The 12594-nt window shown below is 36.6% G+C and overlaps 3 long non-coding RNA genes across 3 annotated transcripts in view; all 3 read right to left on the bottom strand.

Moving 5' to 3' along the window:
• The window catches only part of LOC143718418 (uncharacterized), a 227329-nt gene that overhangs the window by 154233 nt on the left and 60502 nt on the right, over nt 1–12594 (bottom strand). The gene's annotated exons all lie outside the window — the stretch shown is intronic.
• Nucleotides 3940–4447, bottom strand: LOC143718397 (uncharacterized). Its single transcript, XR_013196362.1, has 3 exons — nt 4321–4447; nt 4112–4229; nt 3940–4027 (listed from the first exon to the last, which is right to left on the bottom strand). It is a non-coding gene; the product is annotated as an uncharacterized LOC143718397 (long non-coding RNA).
• Nucleotides 4641–5398, bottom strand: LOC143718416 (uncharacterized). Its single transcript, XR_013196382.1, has 3 exons — nt 5346–5398; nt 5168–5261; nt 4641–4679 (listed from the first exon to the last, which is right to left on the bottom strand). It is a non-coding gene; the product is annotated as an uncharacterized LOC143718416 (long non-coding RNA).

Genomic DNA, 12594 nt, shown 5'->3' with positions numbered 1-12594 from the left:
ATTTCTTAATATTAGAAAGGGAATTCAATATTTCTGGATATTTGAGATAATGTAAGTTAATTGTACTATAAAAATGTACTGTAACTTTCAGAACAGAAAACTTCCCCCCAAGCTGATTATCCCTAGTATCATACCTCACAATATCAAATCTGACTTGTACCCATGAGTTTAGCCCTTAATATTTTGTTTTAGTTTTTCAAGATGCAACATTTGTACCCCCAGTCTAGCAGTACAAGTGTTTATACCGACCTAAAGAACTCTCTTTGTGGCCCACCATGATCTTCATCAGACTCTCAAACAAACTCAATTCGTGGAGTTCTGTTCCAAGCAAAGTAGGACTTTGACAGAGCTTGACAGGCACTGTGAAGAATTTTTGACCGTCTTGCAACAACAATGGCACAATTTTGAGTGTCAATGTGGTCTTTCTGGAATGATCTCAGAATGTCAGCCAAATCTGCTTCTTCCTAAATAAAGGTTGAGAAATTTAACAGAATATTATTATTAGCTATACATTTCATGCAAAGTGTCTGGTTAGTATGTACTCACATTGGAGTCTGAATTGGTGTAACTCCGCCCCTGAAAGCAACTTCCAATGCAATCAAGGTAAGACCACATTCATGCATTCCATGAGAAACAAACCTATGATTTTAGCATGGCTAGCGCTATATGCTCTACACATAAGTTTAAAGAGTAATGCATGGCTATTAGCAATATTAAAATCTAAAACTGGTTAGATTGCATGGTCTTTTATAATTAAACAGCCTGATTTTATATTAAAAAATTTTAGATTCCTTTTAAAAAGCCCATTCATTGTCAGTTTTTTCATAGTCAAATATAATTTCGGTAATTCATAGATATGCAAACAAATATGATTGTAATACAGCAAAATATATCAAAATAAATTTCATACTTTCTGTGTTTAACAGTCTGTTTAATGACCCTACCTCCTGATCAGGCTGAGACAGGTCAACAGAAGGGCGTACATAGATGACTCTGTCTTTAAAAAGCATGCAGAGTATGGTTCCAGTCAGTTCAACTCCAGGTTCCAGCGTAGGTTTGACCAGCTGTGTGTTTAAAGCTCTCAATATCTCCAATCTTAAATGTAAAAAAAAAGGCAAATTACTTGCATAATAAATACTGAATAAGTGGGGTTAAATGTAACATCTTAAATCACTCACTGGTGCACTGTGGGGTCATAAAGCCTGAGACCACATTGAAAGTTAAATAATTCAAAAAGAAATGTGACATTAACTGAGGAAATAATTAAGACTATGCACAACGTCTAATCAAAGCCTTGCAAATTTGTGACATTGAATCTCTCAAAAGGGCCGGATAATGTGAAAAGTAAATGCTGACTGAGAAGGGTCATGGAAGGAAGGGTTATGGAAGCACAGGAAATTAAATATATGACAAGATATCCATTTTGAAGGAAGAAACTCATACAGGAGAGTAAGTGGTTGATGACGACATTATCATTTTATCATTTTGGTTACTACACTTTTACAACAATAAAACCATGGTTAATTTTCGTAAGGGATTTGTTATGAAAAAATATATTATTAAAATGCAGTATTAAAACATTTAAACAACTAATCTCAGAGTTTTAGTTACTTACTCAGTGTTGAGTTGAAGTTTTGATTCATAAATAGAATGAATATGCTGCAACACCTGCTGAACATTCCAACGTTTTTGGAATTGTACTCCACTAATAATGTAACCATTATTTAGGAGTTGGACTCTAGCCATTCCCTTTGGTACAACTGTGGTTTCCTGGGAGGTCAATAGACACACTTCTCTAATGAAGGGACCACCTGTGTTTCTTTGGCACCTAAAGGAAATAAGAAAATGCAATTGTGCACTTGCATTTTCATTATCTAATTCAGAAATAACATATCTTACATGTCAGGCAGTTAAATACTCAATTATAGGCTCAATTATAGGCTAACTATGTCTATGACTAAATGCTAGACAAATAGCATACATTGTTATTCACTATTTTACCTTCTTCTCATGTTTACAGTTCCCCGTGAGGCCTCACCACTGAAGTTACGTGCGAACTGTAATGCTGGAGTGGGTCTGGTTTGTGGCAAACGGTTAAAAAGTCTTCGTCTCTCACAGGGGCGGAGCCAGACGATGTAAACATTCGGGGCTTAGCCCAAACCTAGGGGCGGTCCAGGCAGGGGCATACTCCCTTGGAGATTTTTCCCCATTTACGTCAGCTAAATGCACTATTTTTCAGGCTGTTTGAGATATTAGAAAGCCTAAAAATCTATACACTACCTGGGAAAATTTTAAGTTTGCCTAAATAGGTAAAACACAGTGGTATCTGGTGGCGTGTAAAACTTATATAGCAGCCCTTTTAGACTGGGGCCAAAACGCCACCATAACTCGCTGAGAATAATTTAAGTCTCATGTGTGCAATAAAAGTTCCAAAGACCTGTGTCTTATTATTAAATATGTATACTTTTTGTTCAGAATTGCTGCATTAAATATTGATGATATTGTGCAATATGTTACAGTAAATTAATGATGCGTTGCCCAAAAAGCTTACATATAAAATTGTGGACAGTGATATTCATTTAATTAGCAATACTCTGCTGCTACCATTTATTCATTATCACGGTTCACCATAACAATTCCTTTAATTATGTAAATACTAATATGTTTATTACATTATTACAGGCGCATCTCAAAAAAATGTAATATTGTGGAAAAGGTCATTGTGCTGCACCACCAGAACAAAACTGACAGATTGAATTCTCAGGAAACCTTTGCAGGTGTTTTGAGTTGATTAGCTGATTAGAGATCTTGTCAGGTCGTATAAAAAATTCTTTGTTCTAAAATTCTAATACATTTTGAGATAGGCGTACTGGAGTTTTGATTTCCATGAGCTGTAAGCCCATCATCATGATTAAAACAACAAAAGGCTTGAAATATTTAACTTTTTATGTAATGAATCTAGAATATATTAAAGATTTACTCTTTAAATTAAAGTATGGGGGGGAAAATAACTTATTGACGATATTGATGCATCTGTACTTGGAATTGTTGTCATCACTTAACTCAAGTGTTAGGCCTACAACAGCAGATTCACATGTAACACTTGTCCGCGGTTCGTCTGACGCTGCTTCTGAATCTCTCTCCGGCCGCTGAGGTTTACTGTTAGTGTTCCGTATAAAAAACTTTATGATGTCCATAATAACTTCAGCCGGTTAGCCAGTAAGCTCGCTACGACGCCGGTTTAAACATACAACAGCCCGCAAGCGGCCAACCCCTGATGACAACGGCGAAGAAGATTAATTTATATTCTTCTTCGTTAGTTTTTATTGGCAGTTGGCAAACAAGCTGAGTGATGCGCGATGCATTACCGTCCGCCACCACGCACATTGTTTAATTCTTTGCCGCTCCATCAGAAATTCTGAGAGGAAATTAAACAAAGTTGAAGTTATTTTAAAAAACCTAAAAGATTCGGGGCTTTTGACAAACCATTCGGGGCTTAAGCCCAATTAGCCACCCCCCCGCTCCGCCCCTGCTCCAAGGTGTGTTTCTGCACTTGAAGAGCCTTCTGAGTCTACACAATACAAAGTCAACTTTAAAAAGTCCTGCATTTACAGGTGCAGTAAGCAATTTCTGAGAAACACTGGATATTTAAAATCAACTCAAACAAGCTCCTTCCTTCATTGCTCTTTTCCCAGTGATATTGCCTTCTTTTGTAATGTCTCCCTCCCTCTTTCTCTCATTCTCTTCTTCTCTCATTCTCTTCTCCCCCATCATGAGTGGACACGGCCCCTACTACTGATTGAATTCGAGTGTCGTGGTGCTCGGTCTGATCCACTTTCAACAGCGGTCAAATTTACACCTTTAATTTAGATTGGAATAAATTAGTAAAACCTAAAAATCCGAACTGCAATATGTGACTGAGAAGAAAGCTATACCTTTATATATCTGTTAACTAGAGCTTGTCCCAAATTGAGGACCTTCCGCTTATTCCAGGACATGGCTTGCATTGTAATCATGTCTGTTCTGCCTATAACATAAATATAAGAATATTTTATGAGAGGTATATGTATATAACAAAAGTCATGAATTAATCATAACTAATTCAACAAACCTGATTTTGACATGTATTTGCTTGTAATAGCAATTCTAGATAGGAAGCTGTTCACCTGCTCCACTTCCTCACCAATAGTTGACCCAGCTCCTTCCTGGTAGGCCCCACTGTACTTGACCTAACAAGTTTTTAAATTTGACAAAATCAATCCACTCAAAATTCCTGCATTTCTTCTTCTTAATACATACTTAAAACAAATGGCAATATACCTCACATTTCCAAGAGTGTGCTTTGGCATGCATCACAGACAGAAAAGGATGCATGTCCAGTAAAGACTGCAGCTCGGGGCACTGTTTAGACACACGTTGGAGATATGGGAAGTATTTGCAGGCTACATCTGAACATAAGAATTTGATGCTCCCTTGTGACATTTCTGCAAGTTTTTTCTGTAGAAAAAGGGGGTAAGCAAAAATTTCCCCTCGGAACATGTTTAAGGCCATATTGGAGAATGCCATGGCGAAAGAAAGCAATCTCTAATCCCTCCTCATCCAGTTTGCTGCTTGATTTCTTGGCCAATTCTTTTTGCTGCTGTCCATTGTGATGCACCACACAATCCTCTTCCCGACACCTAGATCATATAAATTATAAACATTTTAAAAAAAAAAGCTCAAAAGAGATGCTAAATAGACCACTCTAATTGTGACAGTCACATGACATTCCACCTGATCAACAAAAAAGATTCAATATTTACAGAACATTCACTTTAGCTTTTGTAAAATGAGTTTACAGATTTCTCAAAAATGATTAATGCTTCAAACAAACAAATCCATCTCACCATGTTTTGTACATATTGACTGAGTTTAACCGTTATATTATGTTCTTTAAAAAACTACACAATCTCCAACTGCTTCAATCCAAGCTAATTTTAAAACAATGAACACAAATATCTGAAGTAGTCATAATGTAAAATGCACATAGCATGTTGTCAGAGGGCATCATGTTTTTTCATTCTTTTCTAAGCAATACATTTAGTTTAAGGAATGTGTAAAATTGTTTGAGAAAAGCTGTACATTAAATTATCCAGTAATATCTGCCAACATAAATCATAATACTTACATGATCATTGTTTTTGCGGACAAAGTCCACAAAGTCAGACACCTCCACATCACTCTGTATAAAAACATGGTCAAGTAATCCCCTTTTCTCTGTGCTATCAAGAAACACATTCAGAACGTATAAACACATCATTCAAAATTAAGAAAATCACTTTAATTAAAAAAAAATAAAAAAGTACCTTGCTGTGTTTTTAAACCGATAGTGTTTCCGATTTCCATCAACACATACAGCTAGCATGTGTGGAGTGCATGCTGGACAAGTGAAAAACTCCTCCTGGCACATCTTTTCCACTGCATATCTTGCTGCAACCCATTCATTAAAACTGCAGCTAAAGACATTGGCTGATATTTTTCCACTCTGCAAAATGAATCGCATGTAATACTGGTGTTTTACTGGGTAGACCATGTTTGATTATATGTAGTATTGAAAGTACTCATATTCTTTTAAACGAATCTCCAAAGGGTTAAAAGGATAGTCATAAAGGGTAGTCTGTTTAACATCAGTTAAGGCTAGTGTAAAGATCATTGCCATTTAAAGTCAGCATAGTCTACAGAGAAGCAATCATTTTCATATTGAGAAAGAAACCATTTCTTGGTTATATAGCTGAATTGAGAGTCATATTGTATAAAATTTTCACTGAATGAAAATGAAAAGGTTTCTACTACTTTAAAAGAAAATAGTAATTTAACTTGCCAGTGGTTAATAAAACTAATTTAAAAAACAAATAAAACACTTACTCTACCAAAGAGAATTGTTTTCTCATCAAGCATTTTAACAAATGCTTGAAAAGACATCCCTGGTGATGCCATTTTCATCTCTTGAAATGAGACAAGCACATCTGTTGTGAACAGCAAACTTGCGGGAATGTTGCCAGGCCAGTATCCACTCCTCTGAAGTTCTGACAAAGACGTCTCTCGTGAATGTCCACACGAAGCACAGGACAAATGAAGCATGCTTAGGTTGTAACGGCCTAAAGGAGTAAAACAAGCTACATGAAATTATAAGACAATAAGGAAATGGTAATAAATATTAGAAAAAATATGATGCAAACATCTTCCTTTCCATTCATAGTGATGAGGGTCATGGGCCTGCCTGAAGAAACAAGGACTGTCCCATTACTGCAATCACAAATATGGGCAGGTATTTCTACAGGCAGCAGTCGAACTGTGCAACAAAGAAGATATATTTAAAAACATGATATATTAAGAGCACAATAAAACAACAATAATACAACTAAGCATAACATTATCTTACCAAGATGTTTAACAGAAATGTGACCAGCTTCCTGGCAGAATCCTGTGGATGGAGGTAAAGGTTGTACAAAACCTGAGACAAGAGAATCCCGATTATGGAGAACAAAGAAGCTACCATGTCTTTTCTCATCACAGCCTGCACAGAGGAAAGGGTAAGGGAGACAGTCCCTACAGCGCACAATAGATGCATTTGATCTGCACTGTTGGCAGGATGAGGAACTTGCATCCTCTCCTTTCAAAATGTTTTCCACAAGTGAAGATCTAGCTTCTTTCCATCTCTCCTCCCTCATTTCAGTTCTAATGGCCCAGTCATTGGATGCAGACCGAGGTTGATGATCTTGAATTGGCATAACATTAGCATCACCTTCCTCAGTGTCCAACAGCCTCTTTAGCTCTTCAAGAATGGTATCTAATGGCGCTTTTCCACTACACAGTACCAGCTCGCCTTGGCTCGGCTCGACTCGACTCGACTCGCCTTTGTTTGGTTTTCCACTGTGTAAAAGCTGTACCTGTACCTGCTTTCGGGTACTTTTTTTCGTACCACCTCCGGCGAGGTTCTAAGCGAGCTAAGGCGATACTAAAATGTGACGTGAAAACAATGCCGACTGCTGATTGGTCAGAGAGAATCGTCACTATTCACTGCGTCATCATTGCACGCGCCAGATGGAGTATCCAGAATAACCCCGCCTTTTTTAAATAGTTTAGCCAGAGATAGTTACTAAACTTACTACTATTATTATGGCAACTCGGAAGAATACGCCGTGGTCAAACGAGGAGGTGCAGACATTCCTTTGTTTGGTTGCCGAAGAGAGGATCCAGCGAGAGCTTGATGGGGCAACGAGGAACGAAAGGCGTCGCTATGACGACCGGGTACTATTTGTGGCGATACTTTCTGCAATGGAAAACGGAACGAAAAGCGAGCCGAGTCGAGGCGAGCCAAGGCGAGTCGAGTCGAGTCGAGCTGGTACTGGTAATGGAAAAGCGCCATAAGTCAAATTAATAAACATATTTAAAAGATTTACATCTAAAAGTATATAACTGTGTATGCACTTAAAAGTCTAATGATGGATTTATTCACATCTATATAAAAAAGTCTATTTAAATATCAAACACAAATCAATATGTTGCTTCAGTGTATAACAGTTGTCTCAGAGGCATTCGCAGGGCCACCATTCAAGTCATCTTCCATAACAAGTGGACCAGCTAAAAATTTGTGAGAAAGAAATAAACACACAAAGAGATACACATACTGTACACACAACATCATTTTCATGTAGCTAAACATTACCAGAAAGGTCATTGTGGTCTCTCCTTAGTCTTATTTACAAAACAGAAGCACAATTTTACATAATGTTCAATATTGCAGAGCAAACAATTAAGCATATATGGAGTATGGATTCACACACACACATACATATATATATATAGATATATAGATATATGGAGTATGGATTCTGTATATATACTGTATATATACATATATACAGTGAGTACCTTATACTGTACTTACGTTCTACAGCTGCCCTTCTGGCTCTTGGATATTTGTAAATTATTTCCCCTTGGCTGTCCCTCTTTCTCCATTGAACAGTAGGGGTTGAGGGTAGACGCTGCACATTGCTTTTGCCCAGTCTTCCCTAAGAGCATAACAAATGACTAGCCAACAATTCAAGAAATATCCCTTAATGTCTTGTTAGGGTTATTTACTGCATACTATTGACCAATAAAGTAACAGTCATGGTGAAATTATTATTGATTGTGACTTAATATAAAATCAACAGGACAATTTTAAGAAAATGTACTAAACTCAATGCTTGTACGATAACTCTTGAGCTTGCTCTTACCTCTTGAGCTTGTAAGTTTTCAAGGAGCTTATCAGTATTTCTCAGCTCTTCTTCTAACTCAAAGTCTATCATGTGAATGTATATAGACACTCGACAGATAGAGAAATATTGTTACACAGATCAAAACAGAGATAGACAGATAGATAGATAGATACGATAGATAGATAGATAGATAGATAGATAGATAGATAGATAGATAGATAGATAGATAGATAGATGGATAGATAGATAGATAGATAGATAGATAGATAGATAGATAGATAGATAGATAGATAGATAGATAGATAGATAGATAAGCTCTTAAAAGTGCTGTTGGGTTCGTTATATAGCCTATGGAAAAACAAAGAAAAATATTACAAAAAATAACATTATTTAATGTTCACATATCATTGACTGTAAATAGTACTGATATTTTAGGTTATCTAAATGAATAAAATGTTTTAATGACAAGTTATTATAGTTTTAACCTAATCTTATTTTCTGTTTAGTCGAAGAATTAACATTCTTATTCAGATGAGTTAACTTGTCTATTATGGCAGTCTGACACAAATCTCAGGTCATAAAGTATCTGATAAACCTCAAATTATAAAGTATTAGCTAACATGCTAACACTTGAAATTGATGTAGGCCTCATTGTTACCATATCAGGTATCATTAGCATCCGTCAATAGGTTTTGGATATTGCTTATATTATTAATAAATAAATAAAAAATAATATATCTATATCTATATATCTATATATACATATATATATATATATATATATATATATATATATATATATACCCTGACATATAACAACCTTGATAGACGTGTGAACATAATGCACCAAAAAGTACAATGATTCCAGAATCTGACATTTTTGATCTAAATTATGTAATTTCTGTACCAGAACCTACCGTGCAAAGACGCAAAGACGAGGTGTAGCATTGGAAAGCGCGAGTGGCAACAGGATTTGCCGCGAGAAGATGCCAGAAAAAAAAAAAGAAAAAAAACTTTATTGGTGGCATTGCTTCGTTTTATTTATTTTTATTTTTTAAAATATAATATTTTAAATGTCTTAATTATAAACCAACAATTATAATTTTACTCCTTAAAAATACCCTGTTGATTTTGTGTAAGAGTTATGTTTTGATTGGCCAACATAAGAACACCAGTAAAAGGACGTAATATCGATAATACACGTGATAATATTCTACAGATAAGATTAATAGCGAGCTGATAATTAATTTATTAATGTCCCAGGCATCAAATGTAAAAATAGCCTAAAGACCAAATAGCAGTTAAAAAAAATACATTAAGCATTATAAATATAAATGTGAGTGTGTTTTAATATTTCATTTTTATTTATTTTTACAATAAGAAACAGGTCAGAAGTATACACAGTAGGCCTACACAATCATTTAATTATGCAATATAAAAACGCAAATATATGTATACACATGTGTTATGGATTTTAACATGATTTTAACGCTTTGGAGCTGCTGGAGCTTCCAGATAAAAGTCTTTACAGATAATATTTTAAAAAAAAAGAGGATTTATAGACAACAAAACAAAAATGTATGTAGCTATAGAAACTTGGCTATAGAAAAATATCAATTTAATAGGCCTATTTATTTCTTACCCGAGCTTTAGAAAATTGCGATGACGTAGGGTCTACTATACCAGGCTAAATGTGCCTTTTGCGTGTTAATCTGACGCATAAGGCAAGCCGTTGAAATCAATGGAGTTCCTTGATCGTCAACTACGTGACGCCTAGGGGTACCTTCGACGTCTTCATTGTGACGCGGAAGGCACTTGACCATGCTTCAGTTTTTGACGCCCTGGGAGTGAGAATGGGTTGATGTATTACAAGGACTATGTGATGTCACAATGACATCACTGTTCATTAACATATAAAAAGAAACACAACTACACACTGCACTGCAAAGACAGATGGGTTTATTGGGTTTATTGGGACTATGAGGTGTCTTTGACATGAAAGTTAATGATCACTACACAAAAACGAAGCCAGAAAGGTTTGTTTGTAGTTTTAAGGTTATTTACATGATACATGTTAAAATTGTTTGGGTTTATATATTTGCTGGGTTCAGTCCTTTTTGTTGGGTTGTTTTCACTATGCATACTAGGTTTTGGGTCACTCGCTGCCGAGTTAGCAGCTGGGTTACTTTCACTGATAGTAGTAATTGTGCACCCCCTCACAAACATATCCAGCTAATGGGTCACATAACCCACCACTGGACGGCCAAACCAAATAAGAGGCCTCCTGTCCTGAGATCATCCCTATCAAATCTTTACAGAAAGAAAAAACAAGAAACACAAGTAAGAGAATGCACCCATATCAATATCACCGAGTGTAGTGTCATGACGCATGTCTTTCAGCTGCCACTGCCACACTTGCTGTGTGGGGATCTTTGTTGATTACACTGGGATTTGTGTAGAGGGATCATACCGTGTTCGACTGAAAGTGAATTATTATAATGTCAGAATGAGGATATGATGACACAAGGTACAGCTGCTTTTCGAACACGAATATTAGCACAGAGCGGGGGTGTCCTGCAGGGTTCAGCTCCTCCACACTCCTGCCTGGAGGCTTCCAGTATGCCTTGATTCGCTGATTTAGCTGTGTTTGATAGGGGCTGGGGCTGAGCTCTGGACACTCTGCCCTCCAGGACACACATTACACACCCCTGGCTTTTTAGACTTTTCATTTAATTATATATATAATATTGGCAGCAATAATATTGCAAACCTTTGCATTCTACCTGTCAAGTTTGTTGTTATATTAAGATGTATGAAGTGCTATAGAAATAAAGGTGACTTGACCTGACTTGAGATGAATTTTCACATCCTATGGGTCTAAACAACTTTACAACCAAGCTGTTCCCACAAAATCTACATAGGATTTATGGCATAACTGTGTTTTCCAGATGATAAGATACAGTATAATTTGTTTTCTGTAAATCAAGATTAACCATATCTATCTACTATACCTTTTCACTAATTTCTCCAAAAATTTAATAAAATAATTCATCATTATAGTAATTCCTCAATTGATCTGCAATGTTGCCTAATTAAGATTATTTAATATAAAGCACTGACGAGTAGGAGGCAGAGAAAATATACCAAATTGACTAGAGACTAGAAACTGAATATAAAAAGCAGATCTTTTTGTAACAGGAAGATTTCTCATTTTTGTTTTGTTCAACTTGAAGTACTAAAATAAGAGGTTACTCTACAATAAAAAAAACACATTGCAAGTCTCATACCTCAAAACGACCTTGAAATGGGCACATTTGAGATGATTCCCTCAAAGCCCCCCTTAATTAAAGTGTGGGTGTCCTCAGGCTGGAGTAATGTGTGTGTAGAAAGGTCTTGATTCATCACTAAAGCCGTCTTTCATTGTTAGGGCTCACGTCCATTACTCTGACCTTCACCTATCTCCTTCTCCTTCATTTAAGGAGGTTTATTCCTGTGCATCAAGCAGGTACAGTTGAGCTCTAAGTATGTTCACTGATCAATGTTTGTATGTGAATGAAAGCCTGAATTAAATCTGTTAAGTCATGGTGTCTCATCAGAAGACTGGATTAAAGGACTCCATTCATTTTGAATTTGTTTTACCATCTCTTTATGAATGTTTTACATTTACATTTAGTAATTTAGCAGACGCTTTTATCCAAAGCGACTTACATTTGAGGAATAAACCAAGCGAGTCATCGTGGAGAGGCAAAAACAATGCAAGAAGTTCTCAGAATACAAAGTTCAAACATTGCTCAGAGTAGCATAAACCAGACAAGCGAAGATTTCAAGAAAAAGTTTTTATTTTTTTATTTTTTTTATGTTAAGTGCTCACGGAAGAGATGAGTTTTCAGTTGTCTTTTGAATGCTGTCAGGGATTCTGCATTATGGACGAGGGTGGGGAGATCATTCCACCAGCATGGAACCGTTGAATGCAAATTTTCTGGAGAGTGATTTTGTGCCTCGCTGTGATGGTACCACGAGCCGTCGCTCATTGACCGATCGTAGGCTTCTGGTAGGGATGTAGACCCGTAGGAGCGAGTGAAAGTAGGACGGAGCTGAGCCAGTGGTCAATCTGTAAGCAAGTGTCAACGCCTTGAACTTGACGCGAGCAGGGAGTGGTAGCCAATGCAGGGAGATGAACAGAGGAGTGACGTGAGCCCCTTTGGGCTCTTTGAAGACAAGACGAGCAGCAGCATTATGGATCATTTGTAAGGGTTTAGTTGCACATGATGTAAGAGCATTGCAGTAATCAAGCCTAGAAATTAACAGGGCCTGGACGAGAAGTTGTGTTGCATGCTCAGTTAGGAAAGGC

The sequence above is a fragment of the Siphateles boraxobius genome, unplaced genomic scaffold (genome assembly GCF_051911475.1).
Source record: "Siphateles boraxobius isolate OS27281-9 unplaced genomic scaffold, OSU_SipBor_1 61, whole genome shotgun sequence".
NCBI lineage: Eukaryota > Metazoa > Chordata > Actinopteri > Cypriniformes > Leuciscidae > Siphateles > Siphateles boraxobius.
The sequence above is the reverse complement of the archived record's forward strand: the minus strand, read 5'-3'. Positions and strand labels throughout refer to the sequence as shown.